The 17,335-nt window shown below is 43.2% G+C and overlaps 1 protein-coding gene across 2 annotated transcripts in view; it reads left to right on the plus strand.

The window, feature by feature from the left end:
• ELFN1 (extracellular leucine rich repeat and fibronectin type III domain containing 1) overlaps positions 1-17,335 on the plus strand; it is an 809,922-nt gene that overhangs the window by 493,973 nt on the left and 298,614 nt on the right. For both annotated transcript variants that reach the window (XM_089682377.1, XM_089682385.1), the window contains one exon: positions 12,136-12,301. The gene's annotated coding sequence lies outside the window, so the exon portion shown is untranslated. The remainder of the gene's footprint in view (positions 1-12,135; positions 12,302-17,335) is intronic.

Below are 17,335 nucleotides of genomic sequence, written 5' to 3' on the forward strand. Positions count from 1 at the left end.
TTTTTCAGCCAGACTAACTATGTAACTATGTGGCACCATCCGAATGAAGCAAATGCATTCCTTCATTTTGTTACAACTTTTTCCGAATTCGTTTACATCCAAATCTCAAATCAAAAATTAAATATCAAATTTTCAAATGTAAATTAATTCATTATGAAATAAAAGGCACATCTAGTCAAAAGTTCCTTATCTGCCTATTTTTTGACTTAAATGATTGAAGCCAAGAGGTTAGCACAGTAGCCAGATAACTATCACAATAGGAGGTTCACTATGGCAGCTTTACTTATTTTTACAGTAAAGGTTTTCTTTATATAAGGCTGACTCTGTAAAGGAAACTGTTTAGTTACAGTGGGGGAGCAAGAGTGTTAGGAGAGCCAGCTGCTATGTTCCATATCATGATTCATCTAAAACATCAATTTTATAAGTCACATATGAACCATTGGACTTTACTGTATATTGTACTTTATGGACATGTGGTTCTGCTGATGATGTTCTCTCCACTCTAAGTACATTTCTAATCTTCCAACAGTGAATGACATGAGTCGCTGATAACGCAGCATCAGGCAACCAAAGATGCATCACTCTAGTTCACACAGAAGTTCAACACCTCCTGTAGATTTATGACAGGCCAATGGTTTTTTTTTTTTTTGCAACTTTTCGAGGCTGACATTGTGGTGAAGGTACCTATTGTAATTCTTTTTAAAGGGGTAAAAGAAAAACTAAGGGTATAATCTTCAGTTCATTTGTTTAGGTCTCATGTCTAAAGATGTTGACTAGTAACACTGTAGTAGAGTGTCAACTTACTCACTATGCTCAGATGCAGGCCCATTAAGTTCCACTTCCAACAACCACCTGGGTTCCTGGCAGGGGCAGACTGACAACTCATGGGGCCCCCGAGCAATAGGGGATCACGGGGCCCCTGTGTCCTTGTCCAAACTCAAAAAAGCCTATGAAAAAGGTACCAGGGGCATCTCATGGGGCCCCCTACTGACCCCGGGCCCTTGGGCAGTGCCCGAGTTTCCAAATGGTCAGTCTGCCCCTGCAGCCACATTATCTAAGAACTGGGTTTCTGGGTTTATTTATGCAGTAAAAGAAAAGAAAGAAATATGAAGGCTGCCATAGCTAACATCGCCTATTTGCCTTTCAGTCACTGATCTGGAACAACGATATAGACAATCTGAACATAAACTGTATGTAGATCCGGAAATTCAATGTCAGTGCAGCCTTTTTCAACCTTTTTAAACATAGAGGAAACCTTGAAATAACTTTTTTTGGATTCAGGGAAACCCTGCTAATAGTTGTTGTATTTACAGCTCACAGGTCATTAGTGTGATGGTCAGTGAGAAGAATGCTTCTTACATTTGGGGTCATTGGATAGAATCCTTCCTTACAAATTTCTACAAAGATCAATAATGTCCCTAGCAATTTCTGGTGGAACCCTGGTGGAGGAACCTTGCTTTACATGTTCCTCATGACTTTCCTAGCAATCTCTGGTGGAACCCTAGGGTTCCACAGAACCCTGGTTGAGAAACCCTGCTTTAGAAGTTCTCCATGACTAAGCATGGAAGGATGAAACAGAGTAGAGGGATGGTACTTAGGTTTAAACAAGCAGGATGTGGTGTCCTGAGCAATAAATTTGGTCATATGAAGGGACATTACTGTAAATACACTCCAATTGCAATTAACAAACTTGTATTGAAGTAACAACCAAAATATATAAACAGCTTAACCAAAGGGAGCACTCGCAGTTCTGTGCACACTTATAGAGTGGAGCAGATTCTGTTGCCCCGACAGTGTCTGTCTTTGAGGGCGGAATGCAGCCTGGCCAGTCTGACTCCAATGGGAAGGATTTTGATGCTTAATGGCGTGTCCCAACCTGTCCCTACTTGTTTAGAACCTTTCCTTACTGCTATTCACTCTCCTTGACAGACGAATGAACTGTCCCTATGCTATCCACTCACCAGAAAACATGCCAAAACCTGAGGGCAGGCATTTAAAATGGCTCTGGTGATCCAAGATGGCCAACAGGGTCACCTGCATGCAATATAGCCAACCATAACTCTGCCTAGGGCGACCAAGGAAGCCATAGAGAAACCAGGTTTCTCCTGACTTCTTCTCCAGCTGCAGTACAGCTCCGATCAAGTGTCACCTACAGTAGAGAACAGAGACCAGGGGAGGATTGACAGCTCATGGGGCCCCCGGGCAATAGGGGATCATGGGGCCCTGTGTCCTTGTCCACACTCAAAGCACACCCAAAAAAGCCTATAAAAAGGTACCAGGGGCGTTTCATGGGGCCCCCGACTGTCCCTGGGCCCTCGGGCAGTGCCCGAGTGCTCTAATGGTAAGACCACCCCTGACTAGGACTGCACCTGCCTACAGGTGTGTAGCCCACAGTTTGTTTGGCGCTTAGACCAAGCTGTTATATGGACTCATGCCTGCAGAGAGGAGACTTGGGGAAGCTTGGGAGCAGTGGGATCAAGTAATATTGTTTAACTGTCCATACAGTGCATATTCAAAGTCAATACTTTCGAAAGTACTGAAGTCAACAGTCAAGAACTGAAATCAGTGGCCAAGTGCTCAAGGCAGTGGTCAGGCAACGTGTATGCTCAGCAGACCCTGTATTTTTTATATAACAAGGCACTGTAATCCATCCAGAGTGTTAAAACATAGTGACATTTACAGTAGATGATAGCATGGAGGAAAATTATAACTGGGTTCTCCCTTAGTACATTCACTGATTCGTGCTGCTTTCATGGTGTCATGAAAGATCTATGGTAGAGAGTTCACTCTGCAACTGAGACACGCAAAACTAACCTGAGACCAATATAATAAGTGCTGGAGCTGATTGATGGAAAATAGAGAAAAGTGTAAATAGAGTTGTTTTTCACAGCAACCCACCACATTTTAGTGGACATCTGCGCTGGTACGATAAAAGCATGTAATCGGAAAAGTAGCTGTGGGCATTCCCACACCTAAGTGCTCCCGTTTTTATAAATCACCTTATGTTGTCTAGATGAGACTTCCCCCTGGTTCCTCAGAACCTTCCTAGTGTTAACTCTTGAGCCTCCCTGAGGCTCCATTCACACATAGGTGATTCTGCCCTTGATTTGAAAACGCACTGTTAAAATGTGTAAACGTGCATTAGCATGTTCAGGTGCCTTTCATTTCAATGGCACCTGAAAACGCGGGGCATTTTTGCTGCATTTGCGGTCTGTTTTTCAATGTGAGAAACGCAGCATGAACGCGCAAACAGATCACGGGACGCGCCACGCCGAAAAAGGTTCCGTAACCACGACATGAAATGAATGGCACCTGAACATGCGAATGTGCATCTTCACATTTTAGCAGCGCGTTTTCAAATTGCGGGCAGAATCACGGCGAATCTGCCCACGGTTTGAAACACCTATGTGCAGGGGCGGACTGACACCTCATGGGGCCCCCGGGCAATAGGGGATCATGGGGCCCCTGTGTCCTTGCCCAAACTCAAAAAAGCCTATGAAAAAGGTACCAGGGGCATCTCATGGGACCCCCTACTGACCCCGGGCCCTCGGGCGAGTTTCCAAATGGTCACTCCGCCCCTGCCTATGTGTGAATGAGGCCTAAGCATTATAATTAGGGTGAAACTTGACAATATTTTATTCTCCATTAGTAATACATACACATCCACTACTTAATGGCCCTGTCATCTATTTTTCATGAAACTGTTCTTAATGTGTTTTTCTGCCTCCTTTTAACATCCTCCATGATCTCCCAAACCTCTCCTTTCCCCTCTCACTTCAGTTTGTTGAGAATGGGAAGTGCGTGTTTCTTGCAGACATGTGCACTGCTCTATGCACACTACAAATCCCATAGTCCCTAGTCCATCTTATGAGTGAGCAATAGAGGGTGGCTACATTCCTACATACAGTAGGACCATGAAGAAGAAAAATGTGGCCACCCTTTAACAGGAAGGCAGATCACAGCAGCAATAAAAAAAAAAGTTGGAGATTTGGAGGCGGCTGAGAGCAATAGAAGGGATGTTTATAAGTTAAGGATACACACAGTACTTGATTTTTTTTTTTAGCCAGAATTTAGTGTCACTTTAACCCCTTTATGACTGTCCAAAACATATGTGCGGTGGCAAAAGGGTAGGCTTTAATGCCCACATGCCACAAATATGCGTTGATGGGAGGCTGACGTTTATGTTCCTAGAACGCACTCACTGTGCGCTCCCACCAAGCTGTCGAAAACAGCTCACGGTTCAGGCTAAGGATTGGTAGTCAGTGGGACGGGCTTCTGATCATGTGACAGCGGGCACATGGCTCCCCAGTCTTAGTCCATAGGGTTCAATATTGAGTTGGCCCACCATTTGCAACTATAATACTTTCAACTCTTCTGGGAAGGCTGTCCACAAGGTTTAGGAGGGTATCTATGGGAATGTTTGACCATTCTTCCAGAAGCGCATTTGTGAGGTTAGCCACTGATGTCGGATGAGAAGGCCTGGCTTGCAGTCTCCGCTCTAATTCTTCCCAAAGGTGTTCTATTGGGTTGAGGGCAGGACAGAGAGTTCCTCCACCCCAAAGTCGCTCATCTATTTCTTTATGGACCTTGCTTTGTGCACTGGTGGGCAGTCATGTTGGAACATGAAGGGGCCATACCCAAACTGTTCCTACAAAGTTGGGAGCATGAAATTGTCCAAAATGTCTTGGTATGCTAATGCCTTAAGAGTTCCCATCACTGGAACTAAGGGGCCAAGCCCAACCCCTGAAAAACAACCCCGCACCATAATCCCCCCTCCACCAAACTTTACATTTGGCACAATGCAGTCAGGCAAGTACCGTTCTCCTGGCAACCACCAAACCCAGACATGTCCATGAGATTGCCAAACAGAGAAGCAAGATTCGTCACCCCAGGGAACACATCTCCACTGCTCTAGAGCCCAGTGGCGGCGTGCTTTACACCACTGCATCCAACGCTTTGCATTGCACTTGGGGATGTAAGGCTTGGATGCAGCTGCTCGGCCATGGAAACCCATTCCATGAAGCTCTCTATGCACTGTTGTTGTGCTAATCTGAAGGCTACATGAAGTTTGGAGGTCTTTAGCGACTCGACTCTGCAGACAGTTGGTGACTTCTGCTTCAGCATGAGCTGACCTACCACTGCATGGCTGAGTTGCTGTTGTTCCCAGTTGCTTCCACTTTGTTATAATACCACTAACAGTTGACCGTGGAATATTTAGTGGCAAGGAAGTTTCACGGATGGACCTATTGCACAAGTGGCAACCTATTACGGTACCACGCTTGAATTCACTGAGCTCCTGAGAGCGACCCATTCTTTCACAACTGTTTGTAGAAGCAGTCTGCATGCCTAGGTGCTTGATTTTATACACCTGTGGCCATGGAGATGATTGGAACACCTGAATCCAATGATATGGAAGAGTGTCCCAATACTTTTGGCAATATAGTATATATATATATAGTATGTGGGCGGCACAGTGGCTTAGTGGTTAGCACGTCTGCCTTGCAGTAAATGGGTCATGGGTTCAGTTCCCAACCATGGCGCCCCCTGCATGGAGTTTGCATGTTCTCCCTGTGCTTGCGTGGGGATACTCCAGTTTGCTCCCACACTCCAAAGACATGCTGGTAGGTTAATTGGATCCTGTCTAAATTGGCCCTAGTATCTGTATGTATGAATGTGAGTTAGGGACCTTAGATTGTACACCCCTTGAGGGTTAGGGACTGATGTGAATGTACAATATATATATATGTAAAGCACTGTGTAATGGAAAATATTAAAGGAACACTTTTTAACCAGAGTATAGCATCAAGTCAACTAAACTCTTGGGATATTGATCTGGTCAGTTAAGTAGCAGAGGGGGTTGGTAATTAGTTTCAGCTGTTTTGGTGTTAATTAAATTAACAACAGGTGCAATAGATGGGCAACAATGAGACAACCCCCAAAACAGGTGCGGTTTTACAGGTGGAGGCCACTGACTTTTTTTTCCTACTCATTTTTTTCTGACCATTTTTCACTAGTTTTTCATTTGGCTAGGGTCAGTTTCACTACTGGTAGAAGGGCGATACATGGACCCTTCCACTAAACGATGGGGCATCCTTACATTCCTAACACATTACCCAGTCCATATCAGTATAGATATCCAGCATGATATTTTTCTCCATTGAGATCTGTTGTTTTCAAAGTGTTATATATATATATTATTATACAGGATTTATATAGCACCAACAGTTTGCACTTTACAATATAACAATTTAAATAGATATATATTTTATTAGATAAGCACAGACGAAAAAATCTTACCCTCCAACTCAACCATTCTACATGCTGTCCATGCTGTCTCTATGTGTTGCATATTGCATAGCAATTCTTCTAATCACGAAGCTCTCTGCCACTACATCGTTGTACATTCTAAAGTAATAAGCAGCAGGGCTTAACCATATATGCTGAAATGTTGGCTTACTTTTTAAATTCAGCTTTATATTGTTGAAAGTATGTAAATACATGCCAACCCCCTTCTATGCTAAAATGTACATTTACAGAACATTCAAACACCTCTAATAGTAGAGCTGACTTGCTGTTATTGTTATATTTCTTCTATAGAAAACTAAGCGCATTGTACAGTCATATTTAAGATCATTTAGAAAATTACCTTTATGGTTTTGTTAGTGTTTTGTGAATATGTTCTAGTAATGACAGTAATTATTATTCAGCTTTTAATATACTTAGAGTCAAGAAGCGATAAATCCTGTCTGACGCAAGAGCCATAGGGAATGCATACCAAGCGATGGAATAAAGGAAGATTAGAGTAATGCGCCAAACTATTGCCATATGAAGGAATGCTTATTACCTACACTATGGGCCAGATAAACTAAGATCAGAGGTTGTTGAAGAATGTGAATTGTTACATGACATCCTATTTTTCACGTCCAACAACGCCACCATCAGGCCCGCTCTGCAGGCCAGAGTACTTGGTGCCATTCTTGACTCCAATCTATCCTTCCAGCCCCAAGTCCAATCACTAACAAACTCGTGCAGACTCCACCTCCGCAACATCGCCAAAATATGCACGTTCCTAAACCCAGAAACCACTAAACAGCTCATCCACTCCCTCATCATATCACGACTCGACTACTGCAACTCCCTCCTCACTGGCCTGCCTCACCACAGGCTATCCCCGCTTCAGTCGATCCTGAATACGGCAGCCAGACTCATTCACCTTACCAACAGCTCCGTTTCCACCACCCCCCCTCTGCCAATCCCTCCACTGGCTTCCGATTGCTCAACGGATCAAATTCAAAATCCTAACACTGACGTACAAAGCTGTCCACCATACTGCCCCGAACTACATCACTGACCTAATATCCAAGTACCACCCAACACGCACTCTCCTCTCCTCACAAGACCTCCTTCTCTCTAGTTCCCTGGTCTCCTCCTCCCATGCCCGCCTTCCCTGAAGAGGTGGGTTTTCAGGGTGCGCATAAAGGTGAGGAGGGTAGGTGACAGTCTGATGGATTGGGGTAGGGAGTTCCAGAGTATGGGTGACGCCCTGGAGAAGTCCTGGAGGCGGGCATGGGAGGAGGAGACCAGGGAGCTGGAGAGTAGGATATATGATATATATACTATGATATATACTATGATATATATACTGGAATTTTGTTTTTATACTACTAGTGGCGGTGATCAGCAACTTATAATGGGGCTGTGGGAATGTGGTGGGCAATCAGACACTAACTGACACTTACTAACTGACATCACCAGTGACATTAATAGAGTGATCAGTGATAATATTGTACATTGTCACTGTACTATTGACACTGGCTGGGAAGGGGTTAACATCTAGGGTGATCAGGGGTTAAATGCGCGCCTACTTATGTGTATTGTGTGTAAAGTGTGCGGCTCTTACTAAGAGATCTATCAGTTTCTTATCCCTGATTTGCAGGGGTGAGAAAGTGATAGATCGTTCCGTGTGTACCGAGCTCTGCGCTAAATGTCAACACAGAGCTCTGGGCTGTGACTAAACACAGCTGATCAGCAGGACCCAGCTGTGAATCATTGGCCGGAGCATGCTGACAGTGAGTGCCGGCAGGGGGGGGACGGGGAGCACATGCATCCAAAACCCAGAAGTAGACAGTGACATATCCGTATGCTTCTTTGCCTATAGCGCCCGTCCATCCGCACTACAATGCAGGCGGGCATAACGTGGTTATCATGCGTGTTAAGTACAAGAACATGTGATGATGTGAAATGTACTATAATCCGTAATAACCAGTCACATTACAGTTTACATTAATCAGTTAATTTAAAATATATTTGATTGGTTGTTATGGAATGGAGGGGAGTGTTTGCTCGGGTGAAGATGCGCTTTCAGTATAATTGATTAGTGGTTGACTGATGTGGGTTACTGCACTCTGCACATTGTAGTTGCTCCTTGCCAGGGGCGGACTGACCATTTGGAAACTCGTACACTGCCCGAGGGCCCGGGGTCAGTAGGGGGCCCCATGAGATGCCCCTGGTACCTTTTTCATAGGCTTTTTTGAGTTTGAGCAAGGACACAGGGGCCCCATGATCCCCTATTGCCCAGGGGCCCCATGAGTTGTGAGTCCGCCCCTGCTCCTTGCATTGCCTCCCTAAATATGGTTCTGTCACACCTACCTAATTAAATTCACACATTATCGGTTATCATGAATGATAAATCCAAGATACTCCAATGTCCAATATATATGAGTATTGAAAGAGTGGGAGAGGACGTATTGAAGTGATAGAACACTAAGAACTGGTGGACTATAAGAAGACACTATTAGGGCGTATGGACTCATTTTGAAGGATTTTCAATATTCCTATATCTTGGACATTGGGGTATCTTGGATTTATAATTCATGGTGACCGATCTTTGATCTACAACTTCCAGGTTGGAAGGGTTTACTATAATGGTCCAAGGGTCATTCTTCATCTTTTATTGTAGGTGGGTGTGGTTTTGTCATATATATGTCACACCTACCTGTATGGCCAAAAGTGAACACCTCCCCTTCCCTGAGTTCAGGTATTTCCAATGAAGGGTCTTGGTAATACTACAGTATGCAAGGACATGCCAGACACTTGTGCAGTTTAGGGAAGACCCTTTTCTGTTCCAGTATGACTGTGTCCCTGTGCTCAAGCCAGCTCCATAAAGACATGCTTTGATGTGTTTAGTGTGGGAAGAACTCGAGTGGCCTTCACTGAACCTTGACCTTAACCCTATTGAACACCTTTGGAATGAATTGGAACACCGATTGCAAGCCAGGTCTTTTATTCCTGACCTCATTAAAGTTCTTTATGTTAAATGGGCTCACATTTCCTTCGACACACATCGAAATCTTGTAGATTGGGGGCCATTATAATAAGAGGCGGGAAGGGTAACTTCTTATTAACGTGTTACTAAACCCACATCAGTAAAAAATCAGTCTAAGTATGCTTGCTATACTCACTGTGGAACCTAAGGAGTTAATCCTCTGCATTTTGTAAAAAGGCTGGTTGATCCTGTCTTCTCTGATCCTCCCCTTCTTCCACAGTCCCCTATCCATCTGCTGATTGTACAGAGCTCTGGGGTCACTCTGCACATGTTTAGTTTGGTGTGTATTGCTAGAGAGGTTTTTATTTTCTTTGGGAGGGTGCATGTGATCAGCACAGGGCCAATCAGCACTGTCCAGACAGAGGGTCAGGGGTTATGCAGCCTCATAGGACAGTCAGAGTAAAATGAAAACTTCTCCTACAAGCTTTAACCAGTGCTCTACTGGACACTGATATAAGTCACAAGACTGATCTAACTGCTGATGATATTTATCAGTTTACATTTTCTAAAATAATTGCATTTCTATGTACAGTGTACTGTGGGAGACCAGATATAGTGAATGCAGGCTCCTGGGTTAAGTAACACTTTAAACACTAGGGGACCACCCACAGTACATATACTGCGGCAAAGTGACCCCTGTGCGCAGGATCACGTTTTTAAATGCCATCCTGTTTACAGAATAGGGGGTGCGCACTAAGAGTGCGACCACTCTACTCGCGGCACCGATCGCGGCCACGGGTGTCAATCACCGGGTCCCGGCTGGTGATTACCCGCTGGAGCCCGTCGATTGATGGCAAACACTTACAGGGAGCACAGCTGTATTGTTTTCAATGGAGCTCTCCTCCCTGTCAGTTTCCAGCACACTGTTCCGGATTGCTGAGTTCAGTTTTCCGGAACAGTGTGTAACAGTGAAGTACACCCCCTGCCCCCTAGTAAAATACTCCCCTCACACAGTTAACCCTTTGATTGCCTTTTAATGTTAATCCCTTCCTCCCCAGTGCCATTAATACAGTGTCAGTGCTTTTTTTTTGCACTGATCACTGTATTGGTGTCACTGGGGATGTCAATGACCCTAAGTCAGTTCCCCCCCAGTGTCAGAATGTCCGCCACAGTCCCCCCATAAGTCGCTGATTGCCGCCATAAGTCGCTGATTGCCGCCATAAGTTGCTGATTGCCGACATAAGTTGCTTATTGCCGCCATAAATCGCTGATTGCCGCTATTATTAGTATAAAAAAAAAATCCAGTATCTATACCTCCATTTGTAAATGCTATAGCTTTCACGTAAACCAATTCATTTACATGTGTTGGGATTTTTTCAGCAAACACATGTCACAGAATACATTTTGGACAAAATTTATGACAAGATTTGATTTTTAAATTTTTTTACTGGACATGTTTTATAGCAAAAAGTCCAAAATATTGTTTTTTTTCCTCAAAATTGTTGGTCTTTTTTTTTATTGCGCAAAAAATAGAAAACGCACAGGCAATTAAATACCACCGAAAGAAAGCTCAATTCGTGGGGAAAAAAGGACATTTCATTTTGGTGCAGCGTTGCATGACCACACAATTGTCAGCTAAAGTAAGGCAACGCCGTAACACAGACTGCTTCTGTAATGCACATGGCTTACAAATGGGCTGCTAAACAACCTCATACCGGTGTGATAGTCAACTGCTCAGAACCTTTATTCAACTGTAATAAACCATGTTAATCTTTATTATAATTTCTTATTAAAACAGCCTATAAAATACATCATACCAAGTCTTCTAGCAAAGACCAGAGTTGCCTTTACAACCCAATAAACCACAGCACACTCTTGATTACTGTGTGATTCTTGTTAATTTATAGATACATAGTTAGTAAGGTTGAATAAAGACACTAGTCGATCCAGTTCAACCCGGGTGTGTGTGTTCATGTCAAAAATCTTATCCCATATCCCTGTATATTGTGCTCACTAAGATGCCCATCTAAGAGTTTTTTTTTTTTTTAAACTATCAATACTTCCTGCTAACACTACTGATTGTGGTACTGTTTATTGTGATACTGATCCTTACCACTCTGACACTGAAAAAACCCCTACGCATTTTTAGGTTAAACCGCTTCTCCTCCAATTTCATTGAGTTGCCCCGTGTCTTCGTATGCTCCCTGAGACTGAATAGTTGATTTCTTATGCTAGAATCACCATTGAGGTGTTTGTATATCTCTGATATCTCCTCGTAAGCGCCTCTTCTCCAGGGGAAATAAGTTTAATGTTTGTAGTCTTACTCTGACTCAGTTGTGATGGTAGCTAGTGGCCTAGGAAACATGGCTTTCTGGCAAGTAGCCTACCTCTCCAGTTTCTGAACATACCACCCGAGCCCAGCCTCAGAGTTTCTTCGGTAATGTGCCTAAAACATGCTACTAGCGTAAGACCTTTATCTCTGACACCTGTCCTGGATCAAAACCAGCTTCACAGATGTATAATTTAGTATTTTGAAGTGACTCCCTTCTAATATTAATCTCTTATCACTTTATACCCTTTGATATCTCCCTCCTGTCTTTCCAGTCCACCTGCGGTCCTAGTCATCTGATATTTCTAGCTTTGACGGTTCCATCTGCCTGGTGTCTGATTAGCTCGTTTGATGTCTTATATTATGAATACTGATGTTCTCTAGATGCCCTTTATACCACTGTTTAATCCCCATTGCCCTGTGCTTTTCCTCTTAGTGGGTCCTCAGCAGGGAATAGCGATTATGATGTCCCTAAGTCTAGAGCACAGTTTGATATCCTAATACCTTGACGTGATTGTATCTTTCTTGTTTTATTTTTTAGTTTGCATTCTGGATTCGGAGTTTGATCTGAGAAGGCTCTTAGGCTGTAGACTTCTCAACGCAACAACAGGCCCTTAAATGAAGACTTTTATAACTGCCACAAGGAAACATAATTAAAAACTCAAGTACAAGTTTGTAATATCCGCTAACAGAGCAACATAAATGAGGTAAAGATCTTGACTTGTTTTGATTTTCCACTTATTTCTGCTAAATGCAATTAGGCATTTTTATTGGTTCTACAGATCTGTAGATAAGTTGCTATAATTTTGCTCGCCTCAAATATAAACTTATTAAAACTAAAGCTAATGTTACAGTATATATATATATATATATATATATATATATATATATATATATATATATATATGTCTGTGTGTCTTGCCTGGCTATAATTTTTCATTTTGTTTGACCAATTTTCTGATTTAGACATTAAAGGGTCTATTAATAAAAAAAAGAAATAAAAAAAAATCACTGTGTGAATGTCTCTGCAACCCTCGCAAATAATGCCTGTAATGTGCTTCATATGTATATGTCACTTCCATCTAGTGGCCATAATGAAGTATTTTCCTGAAATGCCTCAAAAAGAAAATTACTGCATTATGGCCACTAGGTGGGGAGGATGATTATAGGAAATAAAAATTTTAGACACATTACAAGAATTATTTGCAGTGGCTGTGTAAATGCTGAGACATTTGCACAACAGTTTTTTTTTAAAGTGGTTGTAAAGGCTCAAGGTTTTTTTACCTTCATGCATTCTATGCATGATGGTAAAAAACCTTCTGTGTGCAGCAGTGCCCCCAGCCCCCTCAACACTTACCTGAGCATCATCAAGATCCAGCAATGTGCACGACAGCCTAGGCTGTTCTGGGTCTCTACCTCCTCATTGGCTGAGACAACAAGGGGGAGCCATTGGCTCCTGCTGCTGTCAATCACAGCCATTCAGTCAATGAGGAGAGAGAGGGAGGGGGGGAGGGGCACATGGAGCAGTGGATGCCCCCATAGAAAGCTGCTTGCTGACAGGAGGGAGGGGTCAGGAGAGCCTGCGGGGGACCCGAGAAAAGGAGGCTCCAGGCTGGTCTGTGCAAAACCACTGGACACAGTAGGTAAGTATAACATGTTTGTTATTTTCTCTTCTCTTCTCTTCTCTTCTCTTTCTCTTCTCTTCTCCCTATAGGAGATCACTATGCACAGGATGCTGTGAAATAAGTATTCTTGCATAGAGAGATTTCCAGGAATAGTAAATGGGAACAATGTAGAAGAGAAAAAGGTTTTTCTTTCTTTCTAATGCAAGGGCACCTTTTTGTCTTCTACTTTTTTTTACTATTCATGTCTATCAGTGGTTTCTAAAAATTGGTTTGTTGCCTGTACTGCTGTACTACATCAGTCATCTAATAGCAATGACATGGCCCCATTCACACCTGAGATATTTTGTACATGTTATGGCACCTAAGCCTACAATGCTCAGCAATAAAAATCCCATTCTTTTCAATACAGTCTGTTCACATCTCTGGGCTCATTCCCTCAAAGCTTGAAGCTTGAAATACAGTCATGGCCGAAATTGTTGGCACCCTTGATATTTCTCCAGGAAATCATGTATTTCTCACGAAACGTATTGCATTAACACATGTTTTGCTATACACATGTTTATTCCCTTTGTGTGTATTGGGACAAAACAAAAAAAGGGAGGAAAGAAAGCAAATTCGACATAATGTCACACAAACCTCCAAAAATGGGCTGGACAAAAGTATTGGCACCCTTTCACAACTGCGGATAAATAAGAATGTTACAAGCATGTGATGCTCCTGTAAACTCACCTGGGGCAAGTAACAGGTGTGGGCAATATAGAAATCACACCTGAAAGCAGATAAAAAGGAGAGACGTTCACTTAACCTTTGCATTGTGTGTCTGTCTGTGCCACACTAAGCATGGACAACAGAAAGAGGAGACGAGAACTGTCTGAGGACCTGAGAACCAAAATTGTGGCAAAATATCAACAATCTCAAGGTTACAAGTCCATCTCCAGAGAACTAGATTTGCCTTTGTCCACAGTGCGCAACATTATCAAGAAGTTTGCAACCCATGGCACTGTAGCTAATCTCCCTGGTCGTGGACGGATGAGGAAAATTGATGAAAGATTGCAACGCAGAATAGTCCGGATGGTGGATAAGCAGCCCCAAACATGTTCCAAAGACATTCAAGCTGTCCTGCAGGCTCAGGGAGCATCAGTGTCAGCGCGAACTATCCGTCGACATTTAAATGAAATGAAACGCTATGGCAGGAGACCCAGGAGGACCCCACTGCTGACACAGAGACATAAAAAAGCAAGACTACAGTTTGCCAAAATGTACTTGAGTAAGCCAAAAGCCTTCTGGGAAAACGTCTTGTGGACAGATGAGACCAAGATAGAGCTTTTCGGTAAAGCACATCATTCTACTGTTTACCGAAAACGGAATGAGGCCTACAAAGAACAAAACACAGTACCTACGGTAAAATATGGTGGAGGTTCAATGATGTTTTGGGGTTGTTTTGCTGCCTCTGGCACTGGGTGCCTTGACTGTGTGCAAGGCATCATGAAATCTGAGGATTACCAAAGGATTTTGGGTCGCACTGTAGGGCCCAGTGTCAGAAAGCTGGGTTTGCGTCCAAGATCCTGGGTCTTCCAGCAGGACAATGACCCCAAACATACGTCAAAAAGCACTCAGAAATGGATGGCAAAGAAGCGCTGGAGAGTTCTGAAGTGGCCAGCAATGAGCCCAGATCTAAATCCCATTGAACACCTGTGGAGAGATCTTAAAATTGCTGTTGGGAAAAGGTGTCCTTCCAATAAGAGAGACCTGGAGCTGTTTGCAAAGGAAGAGTGGTCCAAAATTCCGGGTGAGAGGTGTCAGAAGCTTATTGATGGTTATAGGAAGCGACTGATTTCAGTTATGTTTTCCAAAGGGTGTGCAACCAAATATTAAGTTAAGGGTGCCAATACTTTTGTCCAGCCCATTTTTGGGGTTTTGTGTGACATTATGTCATATTTGCTTTTCTGCCTCTGTTTTATATTTGTTCCAATACATACAAAGGGAATAAACATGTGTATAGCAAAACATGTGTTAATGCAATACCTTTTTTGTGTGAAATACTTGATTTTCAGGAAAAATATCAAGGGTGCCAACAATTTCGGCCATGACTGTACATGAGGCTTTTGTAGAGCTTTTTCACGTGTTTGGCCACATAAACTTCAATAGAAGTGGCTGTAAATGTGCGACTCAAGCATTTTCACATTCATGCCTGAACAATTGTTCTCCTGTGCTCTCCTTCTCCATACATGTGCACACATGCTTGCAAAACACTTAAAAAACATGCATGTACTGTACATGTTCAAAACACTAGAATAAAAACAAAAAAAACCCCACCTGTATAAGTCTTATTATGCATGACAGGCTTAACAATTTTTATTTAGCTTCTGACCATTGTGGTTATTGGGCTCTTAACAGATTTTTATTGTGAAACTATATTAAAAGGATATCTGAATATATATTTCCATATTTAGAATTCAAAGTGACAAACCTTCATTTAAAAAAAAAATTAACGTAACAAATATGTCATACTTACCTACTCTGTTCAGTAAATTTGCACAGAGCAGCCCCAATCTTCCTCTTATGGAGTCCCCCACTGTTGCTCCAGGCTCTTCCTTTTTGGCAAGTGCCCCCATGGAAAGCTGCTTTCCATGGGGGCACCTGTGCGAACTTGCTTCCGAGCCGCCTTCTCTGTGTCTATTACCACAGAGGGGGTAGCTTGGCCCTCAACTCTCTCCTTGCAACATTTGATTGACAACAGTGGAAGCCAATGGCTCCTGTTTCTATTAATATGCCCAGTGAGAAGGGAGACAGCAGAGAGAGCCGTTGCTCTCATGCACATTGCTGGATCAGATTTTGCTCAGGTAAACATAGGGGGGGGGGGGGCTGGGGGGATCCCGAGGAACAAGAATTAAACACTGTAATGCTTTAGATCCACTTTAACATTAACAGGGCAAAGTTATTTTATTATTATACAGGATTTATATAGCGCCAACAGTTTACACAGTGCTTTACAACATAAGGGCAGACAGTACAATTACAATACAAATGAATACAGGAGGATTCAGAGGTCCCTGATCGTTAGAGCTTATGATCTGAGAGGAGGGTTAAAATATACTGAATGGCCAAACCAGGGATAAGAAGCCCAAAAGTCTTAGGTTACAACATGGAGAGACCCGTACTCTCAGCTTAAAGTGATTCTAAAGGCTTACTTTTTAAAAAAAAATAACAAACATGTCATACTTACCTGCTGTGTGCAGTGGTTTTGCACAGAGCAGTCCAGATCTTCTTCTTTTCGGTTCCCTCGCCGTCACTCCTGGCCCCTCCCTCCTGTCAGGTGCCCCCACAGCAAGCAGCTTGCTATGGGGGCACCCGAGCATGCTCAATCCCCGGCTGCTGCTCCGTGTATCCATTCACACACAGGGCCGTGGCTTAGCCCCACCCCTCTCTCTTCTCATTGGCTCACTGGCTGTGATTGACAGCAGATACAAAGAAAACAAACAGAGGGTGCTCCGGCCTAGTACATTATCATAAAAAATATTTATTAAAAGGATAAAAAGTAAGTATCATACTCACAATTGACATACAGGACAAAGGCACATCACACTAAACAGCGGTGTCCAACCCACACTGCATATAAGTCCATAAATGGAACCCTGGACTTCCCACAGGCTAATGCGTTTCCAGGACTCAGCCTCTTCCTCAGAGCCAGGCTGGTTGGCTCTGTGGAAGAGGCTGAGTCCTCGAAACGCATTAGCCTGTGGGAAGTCCAGGGTTCCATTTATGGACTTATATATGGACTTATATGCAGTGTGGATTGGACACCGCTGTTAAGCCATTTGTTTTCTTTGTATACAGTGACTTTGGACTACCCCGGTACGTTGAGGGCAGCAAGAAGTGCATTTTCCAGGACATCTGAATTGTTACCATAGCCTTTGTTGAGTCCATCCCCAAGTGCAGGAGTATAGAGTTTGCTGTGTTTTCGTTGTGATTGACAGAAGCGGGTCTCAGCCAATGAGGAGAGGGATAGCTGAGACTTCAGTGCACACTGTTGAATCGAGAGGGGGCTTAGGTGAGTATTAGGGGGGGGTAGGAAGAATGCTGCACAGAGAAAGTTTTTTACCTTCATGTATAGAA

Source organism: Staurois parvus, unplaced genomic scaffold (genome assembly GCF_062004578.1).
Source record: "Staurois parvus isolate SC_StPar_1 unplaced genomic scaffold, SC_StPar_1.0 ptg000018l, whole genome shotgun sequence".
NCBI classification, from domain to species: Eukaryota; Metazoa; Chordata; class Amphibia; order Anura; family Ranidae; genus Staurois; species Staurois parvus.